The sequence below is a fragment of the Hyla sarda genome, chromosome 3 (genome assembly GCF_029499605.1).
Source record: "Hyla sarda isolate aHylSar1 chromosome 3, aHylSar1.hap1, whole genome shotgun sequence".
In the NCBI taxonomy this organism is placed as follows: Eukaryota; Metazoa; Chordata; class Amphibia; order Anura; family Hylidae; genus Hyla; species Hyla sarda.
In genome coordinates, this window is record NC_079191.1 from 159113170 (window position 1) to 159133583 (window position 20414).

A 20414-nucleotide genomic window follows, 5' to 3' on the forward strand; every position below is an offset into this window, starting at 1 on the left:
CAGATTTCTTGATGCCCGCATGACCTGCGAGATGGGAGGAGTGACCCCATTTGAGGATTCCGAGGCGTTGGCGTGGAGAAACAAAGGTCTTTCCTGGAGGAGTCTGCCTGATGGAGGCAGGAGAAGTGGAGATCAGGCAGTCAGGTGGAATGATGTGTTGCGGAGGGAGATCAACTTCTGAGGCATCCGAGGAACGAGAGAGAGCATCGGCCCTAATGTTCTTATCGGCAGGACGAAAGTGAATCTCAAAATTAAATCGGGCAAAGAACAGAGACCACCGGGCCTGGCGAGGATTCAGCCGTTGGGCCGACTGGAGGTAGGAGAGGTTCTTGTGGTCGGTGTAGATAATAACAGGAAATCTTGATCCCTCCAGCAGATGCCTCCATTCCTCAAGTGCTAATTTAATGGCTAGAAGCTCTCGATCCCCGATGGAGTAGTTCCTCTCCGCTGGAGAGAAGGTCCTAGAGAAAAAACCACAAGTGACAGCATGCCCGGAAGGATTTTTTTGTAGAAGAACAGCTCCAGCTCCTACTGAGGAGGCATCAACCTCCAATAGGAAGGGTTTGGAAGGGTCAGGTCTGGAGAGCACGGGAGCCGAAGAAAAGGCAGACTTGAGTCGTTTAAAGGAGTCTTCTGCTTGAGGAGGCCAGGACTTGGGATCAGCATTTTTCTTGGTTAAAGCCACGATAGGAGCCACAATGGTAGAAAAATGTGGAATAAATTGCCTGTAATAATTGGCGAACCCCAAAAAGCGTTGGATAGCACGGAGTCCGGAGGGGCGTGGCCAATTTAAGACGGCAGAGAGTTTGTCTGGATCCATCTGTAGTCCCTGGCCAGAGACCAAATATCCTAGAAAAGGAAGAGATTGGCATTCAAACAGACATTTCTCAATTTTGGCATAGAGTTGGTTGTCACGAAGTCTCTGAAGAACCATACGGACATGCTGGCGGTGTTCTTCTAGATTGGCAGAAAAAATTAGGATATCGTCCAGATATACCACAACACAGGAGTATAACAGATCACGAAAAATTTCATTGACAAAGTCTTGGAAGACGGCAGGGGCATTGCACAGTCCAAAGGGCATGACCAGATACTCAAAGTGTCCATCTCTGGTGTTAAATGCCGTTTTCCACTCGTCCCCCTCTCTGATGCGGATGAGGTTATAGGCGCCTCTTAAGTCCAATTTAGTGAAGATGTGGGCACCTTGGAGGCGATCAAAGAGTTCAGAGATGAGGGGTAAGGGGTAGCGGTTCTTAACCGTGATTTTATTAAGACCGCGGTAGTCAATGCAAGGACGTAGGGAGCCATCTTTTTTGGACACAAAGAAAAATCCGGCTCCGGCAGGAGAGGAGGATTTACGGATAAAGCCCTTTTTTAGATTCTCCTGGACGTATTCGGACATGGCAAGAGTCTCTGGGGCAGAGAGAGGATAAATTCTGCCCCGGGGTGGAGTAGTACCCGGGAGGAGGTCGATAGGGCAATCATAAGGCCTGTGAGGAGGTAGAGTCTCAGCTTGTTTTTTGCAGAAAACATCCGCGAAGTCCATATAGGCCTTAGGGAGACCGGTTACTGGAGGAACCACAGAGTTACGGCAAGGGTTACTGGGAACCGGTTTTAGACAGTTCTTGGAACAAGAGGACCCCCAACTCTTGATCTCCCCAGTGGACCAATCCAGGGTTGGGGAATGAAGTTGAAGCCAGGGAAGTCCAAGGAGAATCTCCGAGGTGCAATTGGGGAGGACCAAAAGTTCAATCCTCTCATGATGAGATCCGATGCTCATAAGAAGGGGCTCCGTGCGGAAACGTATGGTACAGTCCAATCTTTCATTATTTACACAATTGATGTAGAGGGGTCTGGCGAGACTGGTCACTGGGATGTTGAACCTGTTGACGAGAGAGGCCAAAATAAAATTTCCTGCAGATCCAGAGTCCAAGAAGGCCACTGTAGAGAAGGAGAAGGCAGAGGCAGACATCCGCACAGGCACAGTAAGACGTGGAGAAGCAGAGTAGACATCAAGGACTGTCTCACCTTTGTGCGGAGTCAGCGTACGTCTTTCCAGGCGGGGAGGACGGATAGGACAATCCCTCAGGAAGTGTTCGGTACTAGCACAGTACAGGCAGAGGTTCTCCATACGGCGTCGTGTCCTCTCTTGAGGTGTCAGGCGAGACCGGTCGACCTGCATAGCCTCCACGGCGGGAGGCACAGGAACAGATTGCAGGGGACCAGAGGAGAGAGGAGCCGAGGAGACGAAACGCCTCGTGCGAACAGAGTCCATATCTTGGCGGAGTTCCTGACGCCTTTCAGAAAAACGCATGTCAATGCGAGTGGCTAGGTGAATAAGTTCATGTAGATTAGCAGGAATTTCTCGTGCGGCCAGAACATCTTTAATGTTGCTGGATAGGCCTTTTTTGAAGGTCGCGCAGAGGGCCTCATTATTCCAGGACAATTCTGAAGCAAGTGTACGGAATTGTACGGCATACTCGCCAACGGAAGAATTACCCTGGACCAGGTTCAACAGGGCAGTCTCAGCAGAAGAGGCTCGGGCAGGTTCCTCAAAGACACTTCGGATTTCCGAGAAGAAGGAGTGTACAGAGGCAGTGACGGGGTCATTGCGGTCCCAGAGCGGTGTGGCCCATGACAGGGCTTTTCCGGACAGAAGACTGACTACGAAAGCCACCTTAGACCTTTCAGTGGGAAACAGGTCCGACATCATCTCCAGATGCAGGGAACATTGGGAAAGAAAGCCACGGCAAAACTTAGAGTCCCCATCAAATTTATCCGGCAAGGATAAGCGTATCCCAGGAGCGGCCACTCGCTGCGGAGGAGGTGCAGGAGCTGGCGGAGGAGATGACTGCTGAAGCTGTGGTAGCAACTGTTGTAGCATAACGGTCAGTTGAGACAGCTGTTGGCCTTGTTGCGCTATCTGTTGTGACTGCTGGGCGACCACCGTGGTGAGGTCAGCGACAACTGGCAGAGGAACTTCAGCGGGATCCATGGCCGGATCTACTGTCACGATGCCGGCTGGCAGGTAGTGGACCCTCTGTGCCAGAGAGGGATTGGCGTGGACCGTGCTAGTGGACCGGTTCTAAGCCACTACTGGTTTTCACCAGAGCCCGCCGCAAAGCGGGATGGTCTTGCTGCGGCGGTAGTGACCAGGTCGTATCCACTAGCAACGGCTCACCTCTCTGGCTGCTGAAGATAGGCGCGGTACAAGGGAGTAGGCAGAAGCAAGGTCGGACGTAGCAGAAGGTCGGGGCAGGCAGCAAGGATCGTAGTCAGGGGCAACGGCAGAAGGTCTGGAAACACAGGCAAGGAACACACAAGGAACGCTTTCACTGGCACTAAGGCAACAAGATCCGGCAAGGGAGTGCAAGGGAAGTGAGGTAATATAGGGAAGTGCACAGGTGAAAACCCTAATTGGAACCACTGCGCCAATCAGCGGCGCAGTGGCCCTTTAAATCGCAGAGACCCGGCGCGCGCGCGCCCTAGGGAGCGGGGCCGCGCGCGCCGGGACAGAGGACGTGACCGGAGCGCTGCAGCGGAGGGAGTGAAGCGAGCGCTCCGGGGAGGAGCGGGGACCCGGAGCGCTCGGCGTAACACCTGTTCTGGTTCATGATGTCTGAACCACAGGCATAAGCTCCGTTGTTACAGTACACTATGATTTTCATATGAAATGTTTTATGTTACATATTAAAGTTGAAAAAAGGAGATGTCAAGTTCATCCATGGGTGGGTTAAAGATATGGAAGAATAAGGGGGGGGGAGCTAAACTATGAGAGCTTTGGTGTTCCACAAATACATGCCTCTTTTAATGCATGACAATATCCTGCTGGTCTTAGAAGCAGCTGCCTGACATTCCATGCTGTTCTGTAGTCTATGATCTACACGTACCCCCAGATCCTTCTCTACCAGTAACTTCCAGTTTAACTAGGCCATAAGATGCATGCAGGTTATTAGTACCCAAATGCCCAGACACTCAGTGTGTAAAATTTCTATTTGTCTTTTGTAAATTGAGTTCGTTTTCTTGGGCATATGTCTTGTTTACTTCTTCACATTCATCAAAGAGGTGTCTATTTTTCATAAAGAGCTTGTAACCTATACACATCTTCAGTAGACTGTAACATGCTACAAAGCTTTGTATTCTATGCAAAAATAGAAACCGAGCTGTTCCTCTATCTTAATAAATGAGTTTCATAAAAGCGGACCCAGTCCAAACCTTGAGGTGCACCACTTACAACCAGGGACACTATACCACAGTATAATAGAATACAAACTCTTCAAGCCCAATAACAATTCCTGTAGCTTCATTCAATGCTTCAGGTTGTCCTTCCCGAATGAGCTTACATCTGAGTTAAATGAAATTTAACACACACTTGACCCGCAAGCTGCTTTTCCATTCCAGGGATTCAGTCCTCTGTATATCACAGTTACAAACACCAAGTACATTTTGTGCCCGAGGCTTTTCTGAAGGCTTGCCAGCTATTGTCCTGGCCAAACGATATATCACAAATGGCAAGCTTTCTCTTTCCTATAATACTTTCAAATGGGCATACGACTGACTCTTTGGGCCTAGTTTTAATATAAGAGTAGATAAAACAGAAAACATTCATATCAGCATGTAGAGAGCACATTACTCACGGACCCATTTCTTGTGCAATATTAAGCAATACATGAGCATTATCCTACTCCCACTATGGGAAACTTCATAGAACAGTATGAGACGCTTCCTAGTGCCAAGTAGCAAAGACACTTTCTTTAAGTGAATTTTGCTGATTAATATTTTAGCTGTTTAAAGAGAAGCTTTTCAGCCAATATGAGAATTCTAGTTGCGCTTTAGACACCAAGCAGCAATTATAGCCACTAAAAGCATTTTGCTTTTTCAAAGCCATGAACACAGCGTTGAGCCTATTCTTGTAAAGTCATAAAGATTACAAAAAAAAATTGCAATTCATTTTGCAAAGGTAGAGCCATTACTACAAAGTGTTTGCAATCAAAGCTTTAGGCATATGAGATGACTGAGTTAAATTGGCACACTTTTCTTACCTCTGGGAATAGAGCTGCAGTGTTATTGAAGGAGACGTGACAATAGTGGGCCTCTCCTGGAGCACAGCAGCCGTGCTCATTGCACACTGTGTACTCATCATTAATGATGAAAAAGTTCATGAACAACTTGCGGAAACTAGCATAGCTGACATTCTAGTGTTTCAAAAGTAGTCCATGTATTTATTACAAGTTACTGTACCACAGTAGCCATTTTACACATATAAGCAGCCACAGTCTTCCATTATTACCATCGTTTAAAAAAAAAAAAAAAATCTAATGTGTTTTGCTTTTTTTTTTATAAAAACAAACAGTTTTATTAAAGAGAAGAGGCATAACAACAAAACAGAGAAAATATAACAAATGAAGATAACAAATGGGGACTCACAGGAACGTGGACTGCCCAGTGAGTGTGTCACAAACAAAAATGTTTCAGGAAATACACAAGAACAAACTTGGGTAGTGAAATAATACGAATGTAACAAAGTGGCAATAAAAGATGACAGCCGGGAGTAGCAATGGAAGTAATAACAACAATGGGAGATCAAAGAGAAGAGGAAATAACCCAGCTTGGCTGTATAGTTGCTAAATATACAAGGGAATGGCAGCGGCACAGACTAAGACACGACACAAAATACACAACAAGAAACAAACATAACAAGAAGGATAAAGAAAGAAAAAAACAGAAGGATGAGAACCAGCATCTTCTTTTTTGCAAGCAGGTTTAAAATAGTCATGCAACAAGTACATATAACCATAAAATGAAAAAGGGTGAAGGATCAGTCGATCCTTTGTCGTAACCTAACCTGGTGGTACAAGATAGTTTCTATACAGAATTTCATGGGAGGGATCCAGGACCCCTTTCCACCTTTAAAATGTACCTGTTGTCAACAAAAACTTTTTACAAAATGTAGATAATACCATTATATGTATATTTGTAATATACTCTGGTTAAAAATTATGTATATTTTTGGGTGAAAAAATGCTGTCCCTGCAGCTATTGTCTGTGTGTCTCTATGAGGAGTCCAAAAACAGGAAGTGAGGGTGGTACAAGTAGGGCTCTGTGCAGACTCCTGGCTTGTCAATCATCCTGATATATGAGCCAGGAGCATATTATAGAGCCTCAGTGCACACTGTCCTGCTTTTTCTGCCTCCCTGCTTGTCCACCCTCACTTCCTGTATTTGGACTCCTCATAGAGACATCACATGCTATAGCTGCAGGGACAAAAATATACAAATTTTTTAACCAATGTAATAAAAAATATACATATAATGGTATCATCAAAATTTTATAAAAAGTGGCACGTGGACGGCCCAGGACTCCATTCATTACACTACGAGGGACGCCATACCATCCAGCGGTACCCGCTGTGTAACAACGGCGCGGAGGTCAGGGGAGATGCTCTGCCAAGCGCACCCACAAAGGTATCCGCTCTGCCAGCAGAGACACCTTCTACCAATGCCTCCGCACGTGGTATATATAGAGGACATCGTACGCAGAGTCCCACAGGAGCGGGTGAGCTATACCACCAGCAGTGTATGAGCTCAACTAAGTAACTTTATTAACCAGCTATAAGTTACAACAGTAATGATACATTATTTGCTACAATATCTTTTGCAAAGACTGTAACATCGCTCAGCAAAGGACTTATAATAATTTTCACAGACTTTCAATAATCTTTCAGACCGGAATTTTTAATTAGACCTCACATACATAATAAGGTCACCAGAGTGCTGGACATTATTTTACCTTATTTTTTCACCATTTTCATTTTTATATATAGGGGGTGTGTCACCTCTAGGGCCCAGTGGTTTTCTTAATCCTTTAATACATGATATATTTTGTGCCTGAGGATATATAGTGCAATATACTATTTTATTTATACAATTTTATATATTGAATAAAAACTGTTAACTAAAGCATCCTATGATATTTTATTTAAACATCATTATGTACCTTTTGGGGTAGAATCCTTGAGGATTGGTTATACATTTTGTATATTATTTTTCTTAATTCCGGCCGTTGGGTTTCGGCATATAACCAATTATATCCTCGGATTGTGGTTTGTGAGCTGCACACATTTCTATAATTTACAAATCTGTTTAACTTTCCGGAGCCAGTTTATATATCAAAAAAAGTTTTGGCCTGGAATACCCCTTTAAAGAGTCAAACTTTGACTTGTAGGAAAGCTACCTTCTACAAGTGGCGCTAGAGAGTAGATTTTTTCCTCTTGGGAGAGCTACTTTGCATATGCTTCTTCCCCTTATAAAATGATGAATAAGAGATATAGTGCAGGTTCTGTTTGCTGAGTCCCTGTATTCAGCACATTGACATATGCAAAAAAAAAAATAATAAATAAAAAAAAAAAGCTCCCTATTGGTTACAATAAAAGAGACAGAGCAATACTCCCGTAGGGAAAAAGCAGGTCTATGTTACACCATTACGTGGAGACAAAAGCGGCTATAGAAACCTATTACAAATATATGCAGTTTAGTAAGCCATGCATTATTTAAATTCATTAAAATGATGGGAAAAACACATTTATAAAAGGGAATATATGACAATATTTATAGCTGTTCTCTCATTTTCAGCCAAAAGCTGCTCCTTATTATGCCATGCACCGTGCACTCAGTGAGCCTTCTGAGCGAGACGTCTGATTTCATCAGGAGAATACGGTTCATCTGTAATCCTGTGTATGATCATCCACAGTAGGATTCTCTTTTTGTTATACATCAGAGTGCTGTCATTTCACTGGCAGACATTGCATATCTTTTTCATGCAGTGTCTTTTCTCTCTGGGTCGTGATACTGACGTATTTATGAAGCATCCTGTCATGTCCTTGTACATCTCCACCAACATGTGCCGCTTTCTGCCACCAACAATAAATGCAGTTGAATCTCACTTGGCCCAAGGAAAATGTAGAGATGATTTTCTACCTTACATTTGGGATTGCTTTATGGAACGGCTGTCCGGGCTTGCTGGGAGTTTTGCAACATCTGGAGGTCTGCAGGTTGAAGGTTCAGAATCTTTTTTTTCTAGATTTTCACCCTTTAAAATTGGGTGTGTCTTATATGGCGAAAAATACGGTAAACTCCTATTGATTTCAATGGGAGCTCATGGCAGAACCACATGGAGAAAATAACAGTTCTTTTACCGCATGTGTGGTGTCCCAAAGCAGGATCATCTTGTGCTACCACAGAAACTATTTAGGTGGCTGTTGCCTTTAAAGGGGTACTCCTCCCCTAGACATCTTATCCCCTATCCAAAGGATAGGGGATAAGAAGTCTGATCGCAGGGGTCCCGCTGTTGGGGAACCCCGCGATCTCAGCTGTGTCACCCCAGATATCCTGGTGTTGCGGTGCGAAGGCTTGTGCTGTCACGGCCACGCCCCGCTCCCCTTTGGACAGGGGACAAGATATCTAGGGGCCAAATACCCCTTTAAGGTCCCCAGCTTTAACTCAACTCTTTGTCTTCAAATGTCTTGCTATGAAAATGTGATTCATGATGTCTTTATTTTTTCATAGCATACAATGTGTTTAACCCCTTCCCTCTTTGGACTTTAGTTTTTTCCTCTTTACCTTTTAAAAATCATAACCCTTTCAATTTTGCACACAAAAATTCATATGATGGCTTATTTTTTGCCCCACCAATTCTACTATGTAATGAAATCAGTCATTTTACCAAAAATCTGTGGCAAAATGGAAAAAATAATAATTGTGCGACAAAATGGAAGAAAAAACACCATTTTGTAATTTTGGGGGCTTCCGTTTCTACGCAGTACATTTTTTGGCAAAAATGACACCTTATCTTTATTCTGTAAGTCCATACGATTAAAATGATACCCTACTTATATATGTGCTGTCCCGGTACCATATTTCATACGTTACCTTTGCAGAGGTCCCCATAGTCAGAGTCCCTAGGACGTCGGGGTCCCTCTTCTGTAGTTATCCCCTTGTCACCCCTCAGTTAGTCAATGACTATATAGAAGTTCGTATAAGTATAGATATATGTATATATATAATTGCCTACCTGTTCGAGCGTGGCAGGACCTGCGGGTCACGTGATTAGGTTAGAACTCTATGGTTTTGCTATAGGACATTTGGAGGTTCCCATGACGTGCTCTCCCACAATGCAATGTAATGGTGAGTGACAGTTGTTATGGACCAATCCAAAAGGGCCAGCCCCTGCCCATATAAGGGACCTGCGCCATCTTGATCCCTATCTTGGGTTGCTGACTCTGGAAGAGGTAGGACCTCCGCAGCTTACAAGATGTTTTACTAGGCCAAAGCCTTGCGGCCTCGGCCTCTAACATAGTGGATAGACTAAGCAATTCCCCGCCACTCACCGCAAGACCACTGGACCTAAACTCACTCTTAAATCAAGCGGATCTCTGCTATACAATCCCTAAGAAGCTAAACTGAGCTTATCTGATCCCAACCAACTGTCAATCGCTGCTCAGCTATATCTGTAGAGACTCTGTTATCTGGACTGTTACTATTGCCGCATGTACAGAAATTATTCAGTGAAGGTTCCTGCAAGTTTTCAGTTAACAGTGGTTGTGGACAATCCTTTATTTCTGCATCACCTATTGCTCTTGGGAAGGGTGGCAATGGGCCTATCAAGATTACAATATTTAACCCACACCCTAGCGTCACGAGTGACAAGGGTTAACAGCGCCCTTTATTATTCTGAACAGCAACACCCTAACTACCCTACACCCCACAAGGCTTTATCCCTCAATCCACCACCACATATAGGTTTGATTTTGTCTTCTGAAAAAAATCATAACTACATGCAGGAAAATTAATAGGTTTAAAATTGTCATTTTCTGACCCCTATAACTTCTTTATTTTTCCGCGTACGGGGTGGTATGAGGGCCCCTTTTTTTTGCGCCGTGATCTCACGTTTTTATTGGTACCATTTTTTATTCATTTTTATGGTATAAAAAGTGACCAAAAGTACGCTATTTTGGACTTTGGAATTTTTTTGCGCGTACTCCATTGACCGTGCGGTTTAAGTAACAATATATTTTTATAGTTCGGACATTTATGCACGTGGCAATGTAAAATATATTTATTTTTATTAATACAGTTTTTTTCATGGGAAACTTGTTTATTCTTTTTTTTTAAATTTGTCTTTTTTTTGCAATGTTATAGCCCCCGTAGGGGAGTATAACATGCAGTACATTGATTCAATACACTGATCCCTGCCATTGTATTGCAATGCATTGATAAGTGTTATCGGTGGTTGATTACTCAAGACTCGATTTCAGGCTTTGAGCTATCCATCACCGAACGGAGGCACAGGAGGCAGGTAAGGCACACTCTTGTTGCATTCTAGCTGATCAGGACCTCGCGATTTTACCGTGTTGGTCCCAATCAGCCCGACTGAGCTGCCGGGAAGCTTTTACTTTCACTTTAGACTCGGCGATCAACTTTGATCGCCGCGTCTAAAGAGTTAATGCCGGACATCAGCCCGATCAGCGATGTCCGGCATTAGCCGTGAGTCCCGGTTGCTTATAGCAACAGGGACCCACTGGGTATGATGCGCACTCACCTGCTGAGCGCGCGTCATTCCTCGGGAGCCGCTTATGGATGTTTATAAATGTCCAAATTCAGCAAGGGGTTAAAGTGCAAGGGTTAACTGTCTGCACTCATAATCCTGTGTAAAGTTGATGAAAAGTCACATGTCACCCTTCAGCCAATCAGGACTAATGGTAGTCTTGTCTCCACCCTCATCCCCTAGGACAGGGAGGAGACTTAAGAGCACATGTTAAGAAATTTGGCCTTAGCCAGAGAAATTGCAACACCTCACCGCTGCAGCTCCTACACCTTCAATGGGAGCCTGCCTCCAAGCACATTATTTGAGTTCCAGACATAGTTTCAATCTTCATGGTGGTCCCACTGCTGAGGTAGAACCATCCCAAATGGAGCTTTAGGGACAACGGCAAAGCTGACGTGCCCTATAGCAAAGACAGACATAGGTACAGAAATCTTCTGAGCCAGCCTGTCCACATGACGGATTAGTGTCTGGAGTGTCTCTTTTGGATGCCCTCAGGTCAGTGGTGGTCTCACCTTTACTCAAGGAAATGTAGGTGAGAGAGGCTCTGCCAGTAACCACAAAACACCACTGTGAAGACCCCTGCGGTACACACTCTAACTGGTTTAGGAAGTCAGCCATAAGTCACCAGTTAAGTCAATTTTCAGTCAAGTCTAGGACAAGTCAAATCCGTCACAAGTCCAGTCAGTACACAGCCTGTCTTCCGTCTAGTCAGTAACTAATCAAGTCTGTCTCAAGTTAGTCTAAACTCTAAAGTTAAAGTCACCAAGAAATGCTTCAAGTCACAAAACTCCTGAAGACTGCCACAGTGGCATTGCACGAGCTGAGTTCATTTAAGTGTCCACCAAAGTGTCATACCTTTAATTTGCATCAACTGTACTGTTTGCTGTAATTTGGACCTACAACTCAGTAAGGTTAACCACTTAGGGACCAAGGGGTTACAGGTATGCCCTGGCTCCCTGGTACTGAAGGACCAAGGGCGTAGCTGTATGCCCGTGGGAATTCCGGTCCCTGCCGAAATCCTTTAGCAGGCACCCCGTGCAAACCCCTGGAGGGGTCATGAGACCAATTCAGACCAGCAATCTGCAGCGATTCCGGGTCATATGGGTTTCCGGCGAGCCTCAAAATAAGGAGGATCAGGGTTGTCCAAACACCCTCGATCCCCCTGAAGGGATGGGAGTGAGGTGGCAGGGGTGCCACCCCTCCTATCAGAAGCGACCGACCAATAGCAGATCGGGGGCGGGGGGGGGGGGTTAAAGTTCAGTTCTCCGCTCTGCCCACCCACTGTAGTCCAGGCAGAGCAGGGGAACCGTGATGTGACCGGCACCGGAGGTCACTTACTGGTGGCGATCGGCAGCGGGCGTCAGAGGACGGCGATGCGGCTCCCTGGTATGGCGATCTTACAGAAGCCGTTGAGATGTTTCCTAGCAACATCTGAAGGGCTACAGTTTGGAGACCACTATACAGTGATTTCCAAACTGTAGCCCTCCAGATGTTGCAAAACTACAACTCCTAGCATGCCCAGACAGCTGTTGCTGTTTGGGCATGCTGGGATTTGCAGTTTTGCAACAGCTGGGGGGCTACAGTTTGGAGATAACTGTGCAGTGGTCTCTAAAATGTGGCCCTCTAGATCTTGCCAAACTTCAACTCCTAGCATTCCCACACAGCAGTTTGCTTTCTGGGCATGCTGGGATTTGTAGTTTTGCAACATCTGGAGGGCCACAGTTTGGAGATCATGATGCAGTGGTCTCTAAACTGTGGCCCTTCAGATCTTGCAAAACTACGACTCCCAGCATGCATGAACAGCAAACGTCTATCTCGGCATGCTGGGAGTTGTAGTTGTGTACCTCCAGCTGTTGCATAACTACATCTCCCAGCATGCCCTTCGGTGATCAGTACATGCTGGGAGTTGTAGTTTTGCAACAGCTTGAGGCACACTGGTTGGAAAATACTGTTAGGTAACAGAACCTGACTGAAGGTTTTCCAATCAGTGAGCCTCCAGCTTTTGCAAAAGTTCAACTCCCAGCATGCACGGTCTGTCAGGGCATGCTGGGAGTTGTAGTTTTGCAACAGCTGGATGTTTGCCCCCGATGTGAATGTACAGGATACATTCACATGGGTGGGTTTACAGTGAGTTTCCTGCTTCAAGTTTGAGCTGCTGCAAATTTGCCGCCACAGCGCAAACTCCTAGCGGGAAACTCACCGTAAATCCCCACCATTGCGAATGTACCCTATAAACACTACACTAACACATAATAAAGGGTAAAACACTACATATACACCCCCTTACACTGTCCCACCCAATAAAAATGAAAAACGTATCGTATGGCAGTGTTTCCAAAATGGAGCATCCAGCTGTTGCCAAACAACAATTCCTAGCATTTCCGGACCGCCACTGACTGTCCAGGCATGCTGGGAGTTTAGCAACAGCGGGAGGTACCCTGTTTGGGAATCACTGGTGTAAATTACCCCTATGTCCACCCCTATGCAATCCCTAAGTTAGTCCTCAAATGCGCATGACGCACTCTCACTTCGGAGCCCTGTCGTATTTCAAGGAAACAGTTTAGGGCCACATATGGGGTATTTCCATACTCGGGAGCAATTGCATTACAAATTTTGGGGGCTTTTTCTCCTTTTACTCCTTATGAAAAGGAAAAGTTGGGGGTCTACACCAGCCTGTTAGTGTAAAAAAAAAAAAAATTACACTACCATGCTGGTGTTGCCCCATACTTTTGAGGAAAGGAAAAAAAGACCTCCAAAATTGAGTACGGAAATACCCCATATGTGGGTGTAAAATGCTCTGCGAATGCACAACAGGGCTCAGGAGTGGGAGTGCACTATGTACATTTGAGGCCTAAATTGGTGATTTGCACAGGGGTGGCTGATTTTACAGCTGTTCTGATATAAACGCAAAAAAAATCAATACCCATGTGTGACCCCATTTTGGAAACTACACCCCTCATGGAAAGTAACAAGGGGTATAGTGAACCTTAACACCCCACAGGTGTTTGACGAATTTTCGGTAAAGTTGGATGGGAAAATGAAAAAAAAAATTTTTTTTTACTAAAATGTTGGTGTTACCCTAAATTTTTCATTCTCACAAGAGAAAATAGGGGGGGGGGAACGAACTACAATGCTCAGAAGAGAGGAGCACCATTGGGCTTTTGGAGAGAAAATTTGTCCGGATTTTAAGGCCGCACGTGTTTACAAAGCCCCCATAGTGCCAGAACAATGACCCCCCCCCACATGTGATCCCATTTTGGAAACTACACCCCTCACGTAATGTAATAAGGGGCGCAGTGAGCATTTACACCCCACAGGTGACTAACAGATTTTTGGAACAGTCCACTGTTCCAAAGATCTGTCAAACGCCAGTGGGTGTAAATACTCACTGCACCCCTTATTAAATTCTGTGAGGGGTGTAGTTTCCAAAATAAGGTCACAAGTGTGTGTGGGGGGTCCACTGTTCTGGCACCACGGGGGGCTTTGTAAACGCACATGGCCCCTGACTTTGATTCCAAACAAATTCTCTCTCCAAAAGCTCAATGGCACTCCTCCTCTTCTGAGCATTGTAGTGCGCCAGCAGAGCACTTGATATCCACACATGGGGTATTTCCATACTCAGAAAAAATTAGGTTACCAATTTTGGGGGGCATTTTCTCCTATTACCCCTTGTAAAAATGTAAAATTTGGGGAAAAACCAGCATTTTTGTGAAAAAGATATATTTTTTCATTCACAAATCTGAATGTAACAGAAAGTCGTCAAACACCTGTGGGGTGTTTAGGCTCACTGTACCCCTTGTTACATTCCTTGAGGGGTGTAGTTTCCAAAATAGTATGTCATGAGTTTTTTGCTGTTCTGGCACTGTAGGGGCTTCCAAAATGCAATATGCCCCCCAAAAACCATTTCAGCAAAATTTGCTTTCCAAAAGCCAAATGTGACTCCTTCTCTTCTGAGCATTGTAGTTCGCCCACAGAGCATTTTATGTCCTAACATGGGGTATTACCAACCATACTCAGAAGAGATGGGGTAACAAATTTTGGGGGGGCATTTTCTCCCATTACCCTTTGTAAGAATGGTAAATTTGGGGAAAAAACTGCACTTTAGCAAAAAAAAAATTTTTTATTTACACATCCGACTTTAACGAAAAGTTGTCAAACATCTGTGGGGTGTTAAGGCTCATTGTACCCTTTGTTACGTTCCTTGTTTTTTTTTTTTTTTCCAAAATAGTATGCCATTTTTTTTTTTTTTTGCTGTTATGGCACAATAAGGTCTTCCTAAATGTGACATGCTCCCCAAAAACCATTTCAGCAAAATTCACTCTCCAAAATTCCATTGTCGCTCCTTCCCTTCTGAGCCCTCAACTGCGCCCACCAAACACTTCACATACACATATGACATATTTCCTTACTCGAGAGAAATTGGGTTACAAATTTGTGGGGAAATTTTTTCCTATTACCCCTTGTAAAAATTCAAAAACTGGGTCTACAAGAACATGCGAGTGTAAAAAATGAAGATTTTGAATTTTTTCCTTCACTTTGCTGCTATTCCTGTGAAACACTTAAAGGGTTAACAAACTTTCTGAATGTCATTTTGAATACTTTGGGGGGTGCAGTTTTGATAATGGGGTCATTTATTGGGTATTTCTAGTATTAAGACCCTTCAAATCCACTTCAAAACTGAACTGGTCCCTGAAAAATTCTGATTTTGACAATTTTGTGAAAAATATGAAAATTGCTGCTGAACTTTGAAGCCCTCTGATGTCTTCCAAAAGTAAAAACATGTCAACTTTATGATGCAAACATAAAGTAGACATATTGTATATGTGAATCAAAATATAATTTATTTGGAATGTCTATTTTCCTTACAAGCAGAGAGCTTCAAAGTTAGAAAAATGCTACATTTTAAAAATTTTCATGAAACTTTTCAATTTTTCACCAAGAAATGATTCAAGTATTGCCGAAAATTCACCCTTAACATAAAGTAGAATATGTCACGAAAAGACAATCTCGGAATCAAATTCATAAGTATAAGCATCCCAGAGTTATTAATGCTTAAAGTAACAGTGGTCAGATGTGCAAAAAATGCTCTGGTCCTTATGGTGAAAAAGGGCTTTGTCCTTAAGGGGTTAAAAGGCGCACTGGACAGTTCCTGATATGGACAGAAGAAGTGTCAGAAGAAAGCACTGTGGTCAGACAGAAAATAAATTCAAAAAGAAAAGAACTTCCTGTGAAGCATACAGCAGCTGATAAGTACTGGAAGGATTAAGATTTTAAACAGAAGTAATTTACAAATATGTTTAACTTTCTGGTACCAGTTGATTTAAAAAAAAAAATTCCACCAGAGTACCCCTTTAAAGCGCAACTGTCATGGAAATTATACCCCCCAGACTAATAACATGACAGTATAGATGATGACACTTGTAATGCAGCTATACTTTTGGCTGCTGTTTATCACTCTTTATCTGCAGGAAAATCGTTTTATCGTGCGGTCAGCAACAGTTGGATAGGCGTGGCTGGGGATCGTAATGCCCCACCTCCGCCACGCCTATCCCCTGTAAGTGAGCGCTGGACCACTGTGTGATTGACACACAGGTCCTCACCCCCCAGATGTCCATGATGTGTGGTCCAGTGTGACTCCACTGAGCCTATACATATAATGTGCACCTTTATGTCATATAATATACAGTGCCCGTACTCCTCTTCTTTCTTCTCATGGTGCCGGAGAGGCGCTGCTTCTGCTTTCACTATAGGCAGTGAGCTCGCTCCCTGCCTCTAGCACTGCGCAGGCGCACTGAGCTGGCGGCAGACAACGGGAGCGAGCTCACTGTCTGTAGTGAAAGCAGAAGCAGCGCCTCTCCGGCACCATGAGAAGAAAGAAGAGGAGTACGGGCACTGTATTTCATATAACATAAAGGTGCACATTATATGTATAGGCTCAGAGGAGTCACGCCGGCCTGCACATCATGGACATCGGGGGGTGGGGACCTGTGTGTCAATCATACAGTGGTCCAGCGCTCACTTACAGGGGATAGGCGTGGCGGAGGTGGGGCATTACGATCCCCAGCCACGCCTATCCGACTGTTGCTGACCGCACGATAAAACTATTATTCTGCTGATAAAGAGTGATAAACAGCAGCCAAAAGTACAGCTGTATTACACGAATCATCAGCTATACTGTCATGTTATTAGTCTGGGGGGTATAATTTCCATGACAGTTGCGTTTAAAGCTGTTATCCAACATCCTTGCTTTTGAGGTTATTTATTTTGCTGGGGCTTGGATACGGGTAGACTCTTCCTTTGGAGTAGTGGTAAGGGGAACTGTCATTATACTACAACCACCATTATCATTCTACACATTAGCCCTCATTTACTAATGTCAACCCGACTTTTTTTGTCGGGTTGTGCGACCAAATTTGTGTCGCATAGCCCATGCGACACAAATTTGGTCGCACAACCCGACAAAATATATCATCACTCCGAGTGTTTTTTAAACCCATCAAAATGGGCGTGGTTATCACAATAAGGGGCGTGTTCCCGACAAAAAAGAAAAAACACTCGGAGTATGATGAAAAACTCACAGGAAAACCTGTGAATTTTTCTTCACCAAAACCCGACAGCTCTGAGCCGTTGGGAAATTACTGAAAACTGAGTGTATCCTACCCCCATCATGGAACAGGGTCTGTTCCATGTTGGGGGTAGTAGTACAGGGGCTAAGGGGTTGATCGCATTGGGTCTCACTTCTGAGACCCGATCCGATCAAAAGTTATTAAGCAGGGGAACGGGCGGCATGTTCATTGATAGCGCTTCAGAGGCATATGTGTATAGATGCGCTGTGCCGGGAGCATATATAATATATATCTACATGCGCTGCAGTGTATATATATATATATATATATATATATATACACATGCGCTGCGGGCGGCATACATATATGATAGCGCCGGGGGGAATATATACTGTATGCTGCTGGGGGTTTATGATCGCGCTGCGGGCGGCATATATATATGATAGCGCTGGAGGGAATATATACTGTATGCTGCTGGGGGCTTATGATCGCGCTGCGGGCGGCATATATATATGATAGCGCTGGGGGGAATATATACTGTATGCTGCTGGGGGTTTATGATCGCGCTGCGGGCGGCATATATATATATGATAGCCCTGGAGGGAATATATACTGTATGCTGCTGGGGGCTTATGATCGCGCTGCGGGCGGCATATATATATGATAGCGCTGGGGGGAATATATACTGTATGCTGCTGGGGGCTTATGATCGCGCTGCGGGCGGCATATATATATGATAGCGCTGGGGGGAATATATACTGTATGCTGCTGGGGGCTTATGATCGCTCTGCGGGCGGCATATATATATGATAGCGCTGGGGGGAATATATACTGTATGCTGCTGGGGGCTTATGATCACGCTGCGGGCGGCATATATATATGATAGCGCTGGGGGGAATATATACTGTATATATATATATATATATATATATATATGCATGCGCTGCGGTGTGTATATGATTGCGCTGTGCGGGGGCATATATATATATATATATAAACATGTGCTGCGGGCGGCATATATATATGATAGCGCCGGGGGGGATATATACTGTATGCTGCTGGGGGCTTATGATCGCGCTGTGGGTGGCATATATACTGTATGCTGCTGGGGGGAATATATACTGTATATATATATATACATACGCTGCGGTGTGTATATGATTGCGCTGTGTGGGGGGCATATATATATATATATATATATATAAACATGTGCTGCGGGCGGCATATATATATGATAGCGCCGGGGGGGATATATACTGTATGCTGCTGGGGGCTTATGATCGCGCTGTGGGTGGCATATATATTATAGCGCTGGGGGGAATATATACTGTATATATATACATGCGCTGCGGTGTGTATATGATTGCGCTGTGCGGGGGACATATATACAATTTACCGTGCAGCACAATTTCCAACCTGTGCGACACAATTTTTTTTCCTGTGCGACACATTAGTAAATCAGGGAGAAAAATACACGGATTAAATCAAGAAACAAATTAGAAAAATGTGTGCAGCTCACAACCAGGTATTCGAGGTTATTGTGGTTAAAGGATTGATCCCCACCAATCCAAATGGGTAAAAACTAAAACAAAGATTAACCACACCTCAAGAATACTACCCTAGGGTACACAGTGAATAATTGTTTGAGACATAAAGTTTTGAAAAAAAGGGCAGATTTTATTAAAACAATAAAAACCTAAATGGTAAAAAATATCAGAGCAATGTCAATGTTATCTTAAACTGTCATTGGGCCCTAATGACAGATTTAGAAAATATGAATAAATATATATAGCAACCACCTAATATAGAATAATCTATAGATGTAAAAAACAAATGCAATTTTTCAACGGCATATAATGATCCGGAGTCGACTATTAGTCCGGCACCTATGATGAATAAAAAAGGGCTGATAGTCCGGCACTTGTAATGGAAAAGGCAAAATCACTTGATGGACTGATGTACAGGCGTATAAAAAGCTGCCCACAGATGTTAAACAAAAGCAAAGTTCAACCTCACCCTGGCTGCTGGTCCCGTACTGCGACGGGCCGATAGTTGAAATTCTTGTGTTGGCTGCAGCAATCCCGGCGTGAGAGCCCGGATGGATATGGGCTCCGGCAGGAGACTCTCTCGTTGTGCTCTGTTCAGATTAGATATCAGCCTAGACGCGTTTCAGGGTGCTAAAAACGACCCCTTCCTCAGTAGGCGAATGAGGAAGGGGTCGTTTTTATCACCCTGAAACGCGTCTAGGCTGACATCTAATCTGAACAGAGTACAATTTGCACGCACCACCTAGACTGAAGCCGGACCAGAACTTTGTGCACCACTTGCTGCATTCATCAAACATCCTCTCCCACTGAGCGCATTACCAACCTGCTGCCTGCACTACCAGAACCCAGCCACGATCTCTCCAGCGAAGGTCCGATACACATCCAGGTATTTGCCGATACCACGGACCGTTCCCGAGAGAGTCTCCTGCCGGAGCCCATATCCATCCAGGCTCTCACGCCAGGATTGCTGCAGCCAACACAAGAATTTCAACTATCGGCCCGTCGCAGTATGGGACCAGCAGCCAGGGTGAGGTTGAACTTTGCATTTGTCTAACATCTGTGTGCAGCTTTTTATACACCTGTATATCAGTCCATCAAGTGACTTTGCCTTTTCCATTACAAGTGCCGGACTATCAGCCCTTTTTTATTCATCATAGGTGCTGGACTAATAGTCGACTCCGGATCATTATATATCGTTGAAAAATTGCATTTGTTTTTTTACATCTATAGATTGTTCTATATTAGGTGGTTGCTATATATTTATTCATATTTTCTAAATCTGTCATTAGGGCCCAATGACAGTTTAAGATAACATTGACATTGCTCTGATATTTTTTACCATTTAGGTTTTTATTGTTTTAATAAAATCTGCCCTTTTTTTCAAAACTTTATGTCTCAAACAATTATTCACTGTGTACCCTAGGGTAGTATTCTTGAGGTGTGGTTAATCTTTGTTTTAGTTTTTAAATGAAGAAACACTCAGATAAACGCGCCACTCTTCGTAAATGAGGGCTATTGACATCTAACATACTTCTGGCATCACAAACCTGACAACCAGACAGCCTAGTATCCATATCACACTAATTGTCATGTTTCCAATCCTCCACCTACCACACATGGAAAAAGAAACGTGCAGCGGTTTATTGAAAGTCACATGTTTTTTGTTCCATATCTACCACTGAAATCTATCTATGCCTTT